The sequence below is a fragment of the Pantherophis guttatus genome, chromosome 5 (genome assembly GCF_059756535.1).
Source record: "Pantherophis guttatus breed Tessera chromosome 5, ASM5975653v1, whole genome shotgun sequence".
Taxonomy (NCBI): Eukaryota; Metazoa; Chordata; class Lepidosauria; order Squamata; family Colubridae; genus Pantherophis; species Pantherophis guttatus.
This window is the reverse complement of record NC_142067.1, coordinates 60,580,765-60,595,855: the sequence shown is the minus strand read 5'-3', so window position 1 is coordinate 60,595,855 and position 15,091 is coordinate 60,580,765.

Here is a 15,091-nt window from a genome sequence, read left to right as displayed (position 1 = left end):
AAGATAAAACACACAAACCACAAAATTTAAAAGACAATATAAAAACCCATTAGATAATTTGGCCCAAAATAAATTAAAACACCCCTAATATTTTAAAACAAATTTAAAATTTACAATTTAAAAGGGAAGTTAGGCCAGGCCAGCCTGCTGAAATAAAAAGGTCTTGAAGGCACGGCGGAAGGTGCGTAAATCCGGGATCATCCATACCTCTGGGGGGAGCTCATTCCAGATGGCAGGTGCCCTCACAGAGAAGGCTCTCCCTCTGGGGGCCACCAGTCGACAATGTTTGGCCGACGGCACCCTGAGGAGCCCCTCTCTATGTGAGCGTACTGGCCGGTGAGAGGCTACTGGTGACAGAAGGCGGTCCTGTAAGTAACCAGGTCCTAAGCCATGGAGCGCTCTAAAGGTGGTAACCAAAACCTTGAAGCGCACCCGGAAGACCACTGGGAGCCAGTGCAGCTCGCGCAGGAGAGGTGTTACATGGGATTGCCACATCGCTCCCATAACCACCTGTGCGGCCGCACTCTGAACCAGTTGGAGCCTCCGGGTGCTCCTCAAGGGGAGCCCCATGTAGAGAGCATTACAGTAGTCCAGGCAGGTAGTGACGAGGGCATGAGTGACCGTGCATAAGGAGTCCCGATCCAGAAAGGGACGCAACTGGCAAATCAGGCGGACCTGATAAAAAGTCCTCCTGGCCACAGCTGTCAAATGCTATTCTAAAGACAGCTGTGAATCCAGGAGGACACCCAAGTTGCGAGCCCTCTCCATGGGGGCAAATGACTTGCCCTCAATAGTCAGTGATGGCACCAACTGACTATATCGGGACGCCGGAAACCACAGCCACTCGGTCTTGAATGGGTTGAGCCTGAGTCTGTTTCTCCCCATCCAGATCCGCATGGCCTCCAGGCACCGGGACATCACTTCAAGGGCATCATTGGGATGGTCCGGGGTGGAGATGTACAGCTGAGTATCATTAGCGTACTGATGGTACTTCACCCCGAAACCACAGATGATCTCACCCAGTGGCTTCACATAAATGTTGAACAGAAGGGGCCAGAGGACCGACCCTTGTGGCACTCCACATATAAGGCACCTCGGGGTCGACCTCTGCCCCCCTGCCAACACAGACTGTGACCGGTTGGAGAGAAAGGAGGAGAACCACCGCAACATGGTGCCCCCACCCCCAACCCTCACTCAATGAAGCATTTATAATCCCCTGGACCCAGCCTCGTGTCATCTCCCGAGAGGCCAGCACCAACCAGGAGGGACACAGGTCCAATAAACATGTGGCTGCGCTCAGTCTACCCAGAATCCTGTCCACGTCTTTGGGAGTCACAGGATCAAACTCTTCCCAGATAACATTGGGCATCTATACCCCTTACCCTTGTTGAAAGATGTGTTATCCACTTTGGCAACCAGAAAAATCTTCACAAAATTAGATCTACGAGAGGCATACTACCGAGTACGCATCCGACCAGGAGACGAGTGGAAGACAACATTTAATTGTCTCCTGGGAAGTTACCAATTCCAGGTGATGCCATTTGGACTACAGGGTGCCCCTGCTGTTTTTATGCAGGTAATAAATGAAGTTCTCCATGAACATCTCTACCAGGGGGTTCTGGTGTATCTGGATGATATTTTGATTTATACTGAGAATATGGATGAACACATACGGTTAGTTCACCAGGTTCTGGAGAAGTTGTTGGCTGCCAAACTTTTTATCAAACTCTCAAAATGCAAATTTCAAAAAACGGAAATTGATTATTTGGGGTATCGTATATCAAGGATGGGGATGGAAATGGACCCAAAGAAAGTACAAACTGTCCTGGAGTGGGAGGCCCCGAAGACGAGGAAACAGTTACAAAGTTTCCTCAGATTCACAAACTTTTATAGATAGTTCACCCCCTCATTTGCCCAGATTGCGTTGCCATTGACAGAGCTATTACAAACTAAACCCAGCACTGTAAAGCCTCGACTGGGCCAGTTAATCATGTGGACGACACAGTGTCAACAGGCATTTGAGAAACTGAAAAACTATTTGTATGCCAGATCCAACAATTCCTTTTGTGGTTCCAACAGAGGCAAGTGACGTGGCTGTGGGAGCAGTCTTGCTTCAAAAGAACCCTCAGAAGAAACTACAACCTTGTGCCTATACATCTAGAAAACTTACAGCTACAGAGAGGGGATGGGCTATATGGGAAAAGGAGGCATTCACGATACACTGGGCATTACTCACCTGGAGACATCTGCTGGAAGGAGTGGAGATCCCATTTGAGGTGTGGACGGACCACAAAAACTTAGAAGCTTTACAAACCCCTAGGTGGATGTCACCTAAACAGGTTACATGGGCACAGTATTTCCAACGGTTCACGTTTACCCTGAAATATGTACCCACTGGGAGAAACTTTTTGGCGGACACACTATCCCGTATGCCGCAATATGACAGCAAGAGAGAGGAAGTGATACAAGCTATGATACCATCACCACAGATGGCAGGCCAGGTATCACCCGCTGGTACAGCGAACCCATGGTACAACATCGTGAAACAAGCCTTATTGACAGTTCAGTGGGTACAGAAAAATAAGAACTTAATAACCACAAGGGATGGTCTTGCCTAGAGAAATGACAAACTGTATATTCCGAAGGCTGTCAGGGTTGCAGTGCTACAAAAATGCCACGATGTTAGACCTGCTGGTCACTTTGGCTTCTTAAGACTTTACACCTAACACGACGGCATTTCTGGTGGCCTCGGATGCACAAAGATGTTGAGGAATACACAAAAACCTGTAAAATATGTGCAATGTGTAAGCCACGACCAGGGAAGCCATTGGGGCTATTGCAGTCGGTTGCAAATCCCAGGAGGCCATGGGATGAAATCGCTATGGATTTTATAGTTGACCTCCCGGAAAGCAATGGACAAACTGTAATATGGACTGTGATAGACTTTTTTTCAAAGCAAGCACACTTCATACCCTGTAAAGGGCTCCCGTCAGCACAATGGCTAGCACGAATGTTCATCCAACACATTTACCATTTACACGGGGTACCTTGCAGAATCATTTCAGACCAGGGAGTCCAATTTACCGCTCGATTTTGGCAGAATTTTGTATGTTCGATAGGTTCTTCTCAAGCTCTCAGCTCCGCTTTCCATCCAAGCACTAATTTAACTTCAGCCCACATAATCTGGTCAGCTAGAGTTCATAATGCATTGTTTACATAAGCTTGTGGAGAAACCAGTGGTGGGTTGCCCCCGGTTCGCAAGAAGGCACCAAGATTAGTGGGAATCCAAACCATGCAAAGAAGAAGGATGAGTTGCATCAGTCTTTTCCTACATGCCCTGTAAAGCTACTATAGATTTTTTTTCTTCAAGCTTAGGAGCCTGGATAGCTCAGCAGACTAATGCATTGTAATTTAACTCCAGCTGTCTGCAATTAGTAAGTTCGAATCTTGCTAGGCTCAAGGTTGACTCAGCCTTCCATCCTTTCTAAGGTAGGTAAATTGAGGACCCAGTTTGTGGGGGCAATAAGCTGACTTTGTAAAAATATACAAAAGTATGAAGGCTATTGCTTAACGCATTGTAAGCCGCCCTGAGTCTCCGGAGAAGGGTGGCATATAAATCAAATTAAAAAAAATAAATCAAACTTCTGACCCACCTTGTGTTTGCTTAAGGTCCAAATACATTTCCCAGCTGCAACACAAGCTAGAAGTTACAGTGTGGAAGAAGGGGAAGATGATGAATAAAATGGATGGATGGGATTAAAAAAATATATAAATAGTCCTCAATTTACAGCCGTTCATTTAGTGACTGTTTGAAGTTACAACAGCACTTTAAAAAGTGTCTTATGACCATTTTTCACATTTATGACCATTGTAGTATTCCTATAGTCACATGTTCAAATTCAGATGCTTGTCAACTGACTCATATTTATGATGGTTGCAGTGTCCCGGGGTCATGTGATCATCCTTTGCAACCTTCGGACAAGCAAAGTCAATGAGAAAGCCAGATTCACTTAATTACTAACTTAATTTCTGCAGTGTTTCACATAAAATGGGCCAAACCTCAACTGTTTCACTTAACAACAGAAATACTGTGCTCAGTTGTGTTGAGGACTACCTGTATAGCACTGGAAGTCTTTGGAAGAGTACAGGTCAATCTGGTGAGCTTTTATCCATAGATTCAAAATCTCATTAAGTGTTTCTTATTATATCAGTCATGCAATACAAGAATTACAGACATCATGGCATCCACTAACTCCATCTTTGTTGTTGTTGTTGTTAGTTGCGAAGTCGTGTCCGACCCATTGCGGCCCCATGGACAGTTTTCCTCCAGGCCTTCCTGTCCTCTACCATCCCCCGGAGACTATTTAAACTCACGCCGACTGCTTCAGTGACTTCATCCAGCCACCTCATTCTCTGCCATCCCCTTCTTCTTTTGCCCTCAATTGTTCCCAGCATTAGGCTCTTCTCCAGTGAGCCCTTCCTTCTCATTAAGTGGCCAAAGTATTTCAGTTTCATCTTCAGGATCTGGTCTTCTAAAGAGCAGTCAGGGTTGATCTCCTCTAGGAATGACCGGTTTGATCGCCTTGCAGTCCAAGGAACTCGCAGGAGTCTTCTCCATAGTTCAAAGGCCACAATTCTTTGACACTCAGCCTTCCTTATGGTCCAACTTTCACAACCAAACATTGCAACTGGAAACACCATAACCTATATGCACTTTTGTTGGCAGGGTGATGTTTCTCCTTTTTAGTATGCTGTCTAACTTTGCCATAGCTTTCCTCCCCAGGAGCAAGCATCTTTTAATTTCTTGACTGTAGTCCCCATGTGCAGTGATCTTGGAGCCCAAGAAAATAAAATCTGTCACTACTCCATTTCTTCCCCATCTATTTGCCAGGAATTGAGAGGGCCGGGAGCCATTATCTTAGTTTTCTTAATGTTGAGTTTCAAGCCAACTTTTGCACTCTCCTCCTTCACCCGCAATAGAAGGCTCTTTAGTTCCTCTTCACTTTCTGCCATTAGAGTGGTATCATCTGCATATCTGAGGTTGTTGATATTTCTCCTGGCAATCTTAATTCCAATTTGTGATTCATCTAGCACCGCCTTTCTCATGATGTGCTCTGCATATAAGTTAAATAGGCAGGGCAACAGTATACAGCCTTGCCGAACTCCTTTCTCAATTTTGAACCAATCAGTGGTTCCATGACCAGTTATCACTGTTGCTTCTTGACCTGCATATAGATTTCTCAAGAGACAAATAAGATGGTCTGGTACTCCCATCTCTTTAAGAACATGCCACAATTTGCTATGATCCACACAATCAAAGGCTTTAGCATAGTCAATGAAGCAGAAGTAATGTTTTTCTGGAACTCCCTAGCTTTCTCCATGATCTAGTGTATGTTGACAATTTGATCTCTCATTCCTCTGCCTCTTCTAAATCCTGCCTGCACTTCTGGTAGCCTAGCTTGTAGGATTTTGAGCATATGTTTGCTAGCATGTGAAATTAGTGCAATGTTGCGGTAGTTTGAGCATTCTTTGGCATTGCCCTTCTTTAGAATTGGAATGTAAACTGACCTTTTCCAATTCTGTGGTCACTGTTGAGTTTTCCAAATTTGCTGGCATATTGAGTGTAGCACTTTTACTGCATTGTCTTTTAAGATTTTGAATAGCTCAGCTGGAATACTGTCATCTCCACTAGCTTTGTTGTTGCTCAGACTTCCTAAGGCCCATTTGACTGCACATTCCAGGATGTCAGGCTCAAGGTCAGTGGCCACCCCATCATGGTTATCAGGAACATTAAGCTCCTTCTTGTATAGTTCCTCTGTGTAATTTTGCCACCTCTTCTTAATCTCTTCTGCCTCTGTTAGGTCCCTGCCATTTTGGTCCTTTATCATGCCCATCTTTGCATGAAACGTTCCCTTCATATCTCCAATTTTCTTGAAGAGATATCTGGTCCTTCCTATTCTATTGTTTTCTTTTATTTCTTTGCACTGTTCATTTAAGAAGGCATTCTTATCTCTTCTAGCTATTCCCTGGAATTCTGCATTTAATTGGGTGTATCTTTCTCTTTCTCCCTTGCCTTTCATTTCCCTTCTTTCCTCAGCTATTTGTAAGGCTTCCTCAGACAGCCATTTTGCTTTCTTGCATTTCTTTTTCTTTGGGATGGTTTTAGTTGCTATCTCTTGTACAATGTTGCAAACCTCCATCCATAGTCCATAGTAGTATCAGATCTAATTCCTTAAATCTATTTGTCACTATTGTATATTCATCAGGGATATGATTTAGTTCAAAGCTGAATGGCCTAATGCTTTTCCCTACTTTCTTCAATTTAACTCCATCTTTAGAGAAATATTTTTAAGATTGGTGTTTACATAATTGCCTTTTAGTGTCTAAATGAAAAATCTATTTTTATTTCTGCCAAGATAATCAATAGCACCCACTTAATCAATCCTGCCTATTCCTTAAAAGAGAAACTGTTGGACTTAAGACAGATTTTGGAAATCTCAGACTTATAGCTTGGACTTGGAAATCTTTTTAAAAATGTTATAGAAAAGGCAATGGCATATGCATATTTGCCCAGAAAATGATTTGGTGCAAACGGTTAAGTTCATGCAATTAATTATTGGAGCTTCTTTTTGTAAAATCTATATTACTTTTTCTTGTCTAGGGTAAGAAAATCAGGATTATTTTGCTAACTTTAAATTAAATTATACAAAAGATTTAAAATTTGAAATGTTGATTTCAAAACTACAAATATTCTGAACTCAAATGTCCTCAGCTGAGATACTAGTAACAATTAGTTATTAGTATTTACTTACTGTGGACTTAAAGTGTTTCAGTTTTGAAATGCACTGCTAAATAATAGTTCTATTCCTAAGGGGAGAAAAAAGAAGTTAGAAAGCATGTGGCTTTCTTATGGGACAAAAATGGGATTTCTCTTGTGTTAAAACTGGGAAGTAAGGAAAAATTATGGAAATAAACCTGTGCAGATTACGTTTGAATTGTTGCCAAGGGAAGCGCATAGATATGTCTATGAACTTGAGGAAATCCTTAGCTTTATATTAAATGAAACTGTTTCTTGCAATAACAGCAACAAACCATTGACTTTCCTATTTTATGAGACTGATTTACAATATATTTCTTCATTGCTTTGGTTAATTTATTTGTTTGTATGTATTTTGGTCTTTTGATTTCAAAATGGAGTCAAGGGGAAAAGGCCTTTCTCTTTTTCATAAAGTAGAACTAAGGTGGGAAGGGGTTGGTGTTCCTATAGGTTAGGTTTCCTCTAAGCAGAAGAAATTGCGTTCTTTATCAGTTCCATGTTTATGTAGCTGTGAATTTATAATGTCTGTCTGCACCAGGAATTATTCCATTCTGTGTTAACATCTCTTGGATCTTCTGTTCTTTGGTTCCCAAAAGAACTGTTTCCTTAGATTAAAAATAAACTGGTGGAACATGCTGCTGTGCCAATAGATGTATTGCATATGAATATGGGTTTCTACCCCGGTTCCCTCTTACTCAACTTGAAATTTACGGAAATGTTCACAATCTTCCACTGTTTATATTTAAAGAGTTGCTGTTTAACTAGTCCCCATCTTAAGAGTTCTTATTCTTAGGGAGGGAGTGTGGCTAGCGCCAGCGGTGGTACAGCAAATTCCAGGGCTCCTGGAAAATGCCAATATCTCAGCTGCTTTAGGGGATCCCCAGCAGTGGTGGGTTTCAAAATTTTTTACTACCGGTTCTGTGGGTGTGGCTTGGTGGGTGTGGCATGGCTTGGTGGGCATGGCAGGGGAAGGATAATGTAAAATCTTCATTCCCACCCCACTCCAGGGGAAGGTTACTGCAAAATCCCCATTTCCTCCCAATCAGATGGGACTTGGGAGGCAGAGAATAGATGGGGGTGGGGCCAGTCAGAATTCTTACTACCAGTTCTTTGAACTACTCAAAATTTCTGCTATTGGTTCTCCAGAACTGGTCAGAACCTGCTGAAACCCACCTCTGATCCCCAGGGATCATAGCTGTCCTGTAGGGACAGTGAAGAACAGAGGCACAGGCAGGCACGAACAAGGAAGTCGCAAGTTCCCTGAAGTGCCGGCATCAGCCTCCGACCCAGCAGCAAGGGAAGACAGTCATAGGAGCTGTCAAAAGCCGGGCGGCCACACACAAGAAGAGAAGGAAAAAAGAACAAGGTGATCATCTGGGTGAGAAACTGTGGTCTTGGAAACAAGATTCCTTTATATATTAAACTCCTGAACTTTTAAAACTATTTTACTTGAGAAAATTGGCAAAGAGAAGAGGGGAGGGAGTGGAAAAAGGCTACCTCCCCAACTCTGGAACAGCGGCGAAGCCATTAATAAAAGCTAATTAACAAAAGCTGAAAAAGTAACTTAACAAATTGAAAGCAGATTGGGAAAAGAGGCATTTTTGGCTAAAGAACTGTAATTTGAAAATTGAGTTTGGAGTTTTGAAGTTGGGGGTTTAAAGCTGAAAGAAAAAAAGGAAATTGTTTTTTTTTCTCTTTTAAGACTATTTTGGATTGCAGAAGAAATTAAAGAGTTATATTGGACAAAGGAAAAGATGAGAATGGAGTGACCTTGGGATGTTTGGGAAACTGGCAAGATTTTGATAAGAAGTGGTTTTGTGACTTTGTAACAGAAGGGGGAAGATATAGAAGGGAAAAAAAGAAAGAAAGCTGTTTGTTTGTTCCTTTCACTTGATGGAGTTATAAATTTTGGAAGATTTTGGAATAGGTATTTTGGAATATTATTTTTTATTTCTGTTTTTTCTCTTTTTGTGCCTTTTCCTTTACTAACTCTAGTAATGGCTGAAATGATCGCGGAAGCTCTGCAGCGAGATAAAGATGAGATTATTAACGAACTAGATGAAGTATTTAGAGTGCATACCAACTACGCAAGACAATACAAATTGCCAAGAGAGGTCCACGTATGATTTGTGCAAAGGAAAGTCAGAGACATCATCTTCAAAATAACAAAAGAGGAACCAATGTATTACAAAGAGAAAGAAATAATAACATTAAAACAAATACCAAAAAGAATTAGAGAATAGAGAAAGGATTATGGATTCCTCACAGCATTACTAAATAGAAAACAAATATTATTTCAATGGATAATACCGGAGGGAGTGTTGGTCACATGGCAGGGGAAAAAGATAAAAGTCGATTCTTTAGAGAAGGCACAAACCCTACACGACCAGGTGATAGAATTAGAAAGAACAAATGGCAGAAGAGAAGAGTTGGAAAAGAGAGTTAAACCAAAACAAAGACAAGAAGACCAAGAAATGACATGTGAGGAGAGTACTAAGGAAAAAGAAAAAGAAGAAGGGGGAAATTCGAGAAGAAGGAGTAACGACAAGAGCACAAAACCAAGCTAAGAAAAAGGACAGGAAGTAAAGGAACAAAAAAGAATAAGACAAATCCTAAAGAATGGATCTTAAAATTATATCATTAAACATAAACGGACTTAATTCGCCAGCCAAAAGATATCAAATTTGTAGGAAATTAATCAAACAAAAAATAGACATTGTATGCCTTCAAGAAACCCATATAAGAAAACAAGATGAAAAATATTTACAATGTAAAAAATTAGGAAAATTATTTGTATCGTTAGCAGACGAAAAGAAAACAGGAATAGCAGTTTATGTTAATGAAGAGATAGAAAGTAATTTGAAATATGCAGACAAGATAGGAAGAATCCTGATGATTGAAGTAAATGGTAAAGGTAAAAGTGTGTTGTTAGTTGTTGTATATGCGCCAAATAGCGAACAAAAAGAATTTTAGCAAAAACTGCATGAAAAGATAATAGAGCAAAATACAGAAAATGTATGTTTGCTGGGAGATCTTAATGCAATTGTGGATCCAAAAAAAAATTATAAGAGCGATCAGAATAATAAAAAAAAGAAAAATTTGCTGCCGAAAACATTTTTAAATTTAACAGAAGAATTAAATTTAGTAGACATTTGGAGACTATATAACCCAGAAGAGGAAAAGTACACATATTACTCCAACCCCCATAAATCCTGGTCGAGGATAGATATGGTATGGGCTACTAAGATTTTAATACAGGAGATGGAATCAGTAGAGATAGTGACAAATGACTGGGCTGACCATAACCCAATAATAATAGAATGGAGAGGGCAAAGAAAGAAAAGGAGCAGATGGATGATGAATGTACAGATAATGAAAGGAGTATACTGAAAAGATAGAAAAAGAACTGAAGTGGTTTTTCAAGGATAACAATAAATATCAGACATCCCTCCAAAACGTGTGGGACACAACAAAAGCCTATATTAGAGGCTTAACAATAGCCTATAATAGTAAACGGAAAAAGGAGAAGGAAAATGAATATAATAAAATTAATGAAGAGATCAAAAATTGGGAAGGAAAATTACAGGAGAGGCCAGGGGATGAACAAATAAGAGCTAATTGGATGGCAGCTAAGCACAAATTGAACCTATTTGAACAAGAAAAACATGTCAATACAATGAAATTTGTAAAACAAAATCAATTTGAACAGGCGAAAAAACCAGGGAGGTGGATGGCCTATAAATTAAGGAAAGAAAGAGAGAAACAAACAATTCATCAATTACAGGATAAGGAAGATAAGTTACAAGAGAACCTAGAAAAGAAGAAAGAGATATTAACTCAATTTTTTTCAAGATTTATACACACAGGATAAAGTGCCAACAGAGGAAATAGACCAATATCTAAAAGAGGAGGGAATGCCAGTAGTAACTGAAGAAGAGGAAGAGATACTGAATAGAGAGATTACTATAGAGGAACTACAGGAAACAATTAGGAAACAAAAAAACAATAAAACTCCGGGGAACAGATGGGTTACCAATAGAATTATACAAAGGATTAGGGGAATCATTAAATTGGATACTATTAGAGGTTTACAATGAGGCATTGAAAAAGGCAAAGCTACCAGACTCTTGGAAGGAAGCATATATCTCGCTAATCCCGAAAGAAGGGGCAGATACAACACAGACAAAAAATTATAGGCCGATTTTTTTTGAAATAAGTAGAGGAGTACGACAAGGGTGCCCATTTTCACCACTACTTTTTATTCTAACCTTGGAAAATTTACTTAGAAGAATTAGGTTAAACAAAAACATAAAAGGACTCAAGGTAAAAGGAGAAGAATACAAGGTCCAAGCGTTTGCTGACGACCTTGTATTCTTCATAGAGGACCCACTAGAAACAGAATTAAAATTAACAGATGAAATAGAGAAATTCGGCAAAGTGGCAGGTTTAAAAATTAATAAAGATAAGACCAAAATATTAACTAAAAACCTAACAGTAAAACAAATAGAAGAGTTAGAAAAACAATCAGGATTACAAGCAGTTAAGAAGATAAAATATTTGGGACATGGAAAGAGCCTCAAATTGATGGTTTTGAATTATCTACTTTGAAACTTCTTTTTGTGTTGATAAATATATTATAATTATCTTGAATTATAAGGCAAGAGAATCACATTGGGACATGCAGAAGATCGGGTTGTTACCCAATACGATGATGGAAATTAATAATCCTGATGAAACCCACAATTATTATTATATGGAATATAATTATAATGTCACTCGGGTGGTTGTTTTTACTTTTATATATATAAGAAGATGTTTACTACTGATGGGGGCAGATATGATTGGAGATCTTGAATAAACTGTTGCATCAGCAAGCTATGTTACCCTATTATGGATGTTGGTTTTAACAATCCAGTGGAAAGACTTCAAGAAGATATTATATGGACTATAAATTTAAAGTTATTGTCTTTTCTTTTTTTATTTAGATATAATGGAATATATATATATATATATTTTTAAGTAGTGTGGGCAGTGAATTAAAGATATCAAGAATTGTTGTGTATGGTAAATTTGTAAGACAGTGGGTGAATAAGCTAGCTACAGACTGATTAGTTTAAGAAAAGGGATTTTTAAGTGATACATTTAGGGGAGTGGAGGAAATGGATAGAGTGGAATAAATGTTAAATTAGATTTTATGGGGAGCCCGCTTTGAAATGTTATTAAAGTAGGACTTATCCTATAGTTTTAAAGTGGAAGGTGGTTTTGAATTGTTGCAATAATGTATAGATATAAAACACTATTATGCTAAATTAGAAGTTATTTTATAATAGTTATAGTATAATGTGTTTGTTTTTTTTTGTTTTTTTTCTCTTCTTCTTTTCTGAAATGTATGGATAAAGGGGGATTTATAATACTTTTAGTAAGTAAAGGTCAGTATTTTGAGGAGGGAGTAAGTAATCTGTTATGAATTAGGGTTTTTTTTTGTTACGAAGAAGTCACAGGGGGGGGAAGGGTGGGGAGGGGGGGTTAGGGAGGGGGGGGAGGGGGGGGAAAAAGGGGGAAAAATTTGTATTTGAAAACCTTTTCAATAAAAAAAAAAAAAAAAAAGATAAAATATTTAGGTATCAATTTGACAACTAGGAATGTAGCCATAAAAGATAATAATTATGGAGAGTTAGTACAACAAATTAAAAAAGACTTAGAAAGATGGGGGAAACTAAAGCTATCATTGCTAGGAAGAATTGCGGCGATTAAGATGAATATACTGCTGAGACCTGTTTACTTATTTCAAACTATTCCGGTTAAATTAGAGAAAAACTTCTTTACAAATTTGAATAAAATAACATCAAAATTCGTTTGGAATGGAAAAAAACCAAGGATAAATTTAAACATATTACAGGATGATAGAACTAGTGGGGGTTTTGGCCTACCAGCATGGGAAAAATACTATAAAGCGGCGAGTTTAACATGGATTAAAGAATGGGTCAATCTGGAAAATCAAAGACTATTAAAATTGGAAGGCCACGATTTATTGAAGGGGTGGCATGCCTTCTTGTGGAACGCCGGGAACAAAATGTATAAATATTTTAAAAATCATATAATAAGAAATTCACTATTTGGCATTTGGTCTGAAATTAAAAATAAACATTATATGAAGGTTCCCGGCTGGATATCCACATTGGAGGCAGCAATGCACCCCAACACAGTAGCTGCCTATAAATTAATAAGATACAAAGAATTACTGGATTCTCATGGAAGATTAAAAACACGGCAGGAATTTAGGGACCAAGGTATAGAAATGGATTGGTGGTGCTACCTACAAGTACAAACTAGATACAATAAAGATAGTGAGGAAGGAGGAATCGAAACAAACCCCAACCGGCTAGACAAATTATTAGAAACTAAAGATGGAAACTTGATTTCAAAGATTTATAAATATTTATTAGAATTCGACCTGGCAGAAAATCTAGTTAAAGGACAAATGATAGCCTGGGCAAGGAATATTGGTAAAAATATACAATTGGAAGAATAGGAAAGGGTATGGGAAACCAACTATAAAATAACAAAATCAGTAGCATATAAGAACCATTACAAGATGTGGTACAGATGGTATTTAGCCCCTGCGAGATTGGCGAGGATGTATGCAAATCTTAATCCGACGTGTTGGAAATGCAAACAAGCACAGGGAAAAATGAACAACGATTGCAGCAAATGGAAGAAAAAGCAGAAGCAATGGAGAAAAAAGTTGACGAGATGGACTATAGACTTACAATTACTGATAAAAATCAGGAAAAAACAATTGTAACCCTGGAAATGGATAAAGCTGATTTCTATTTAAGATTTCAAAATATTGAAGAAGAAAAGGGAGAAAATTTAGCAGAGAAAATTACAGAGATATTAGCAGAAGCAATGGAAAAAAGTAAGGAAGGGATATTAAGTGGAATCGACGAGAGAGGAGAAGAAAGAACAGACAAAAGAGACAACGAAAGAACAAGAGAGAGTGTTAAGAGAAGGAGCGAGGACAAAAGAAGTTAAGGAACAAAGGGAGCTAAAAATGACTAGATTGACAAAACAAATAAGAAATGGAAGAAGAAATTAAAATAATATCTTTGAATATAAATGAATTAAACTCGGCAATAAAGAGAAGGAAAATATTCAATAAATTAGAGAAGTTAAAATTAGAAATTATATGCTTACAAGAAGTGCATATTAGAAAGCAACATAAAAAACTTTTGGAGCGAATAAAATTAGGGACATTGTATACAACTTTGGCTTGTCAAAGCAAAAGAGGAGTAGCATTTTACATCAAACAGACAATACAATCCAAACAAATATATGAGGATGAGGAAGAGTATTAATGGTAGAAATTGTAATGAACTATAAAAAAATATTACTTGTGGGTATATATGCTCCAAATGAAAATCAAGAACAATTTTATGCAAAATTACACTGAAAAATATTAGAATATGAAGATGAAGATATTTGCATAATTGGGAGATTTTAATGCGATTGTTGATAATGAGTTAGATTATAAATTTACGAAAGTGAATAAAAAAACCAAGAAAGACACTGCCGAAAACATTCTATACAATGGTAGACCAATTAAGTTTACAGGATGCTTGGAGGAAAAGAAATTTAAAGGAAAAACAATATACATTTTACTCAAACAGGCATATGTCATGGTCAAGAATAAATATGACGTGGATGTCCATAGACTTAATATCTAAGATAGACAAGATTGATATAGAAGCAAATATATGGGCAGATCACAATCCAATAATAATGCAAAGCATATCTAAGGGGTTTGGCAATGACATATGCAGGAAAAAAATAATAAAAGGACAGACAAACTCAAAAGAAGTTGGAGCAGGAATATAAGAAGTTAGAGAAAAAAATCTACAAAGACAAAAAAATTAAAAACCTAATGGAATTGGGGAAACATAAATTGAATTTAATAGAAAATGAAGACCTGGCAAGGAAAATAAAAGCATCAAAGGAAAACTTTTTTTAAAATGCAAATAAACCAGGAAGGTGGCTGGCATATAAAATGAAGAAGGAAAAAGAAAGGAAACTGATAACTCAATTATTAGATCAAGAGGGAAAGATACGTTACTGAAATGAGGAAAAGAAAAAAATAATTGAGAAATATTGTAAGAAATTATATCAACAAGAGCAGATACCAGAAGAAAAGATAGAACAATATTTGGAAAAAGCAATGACCCCCTAAAATACCAGAACAATTTTAAAAAGCATTAGAAGAAAGAATATCAATGA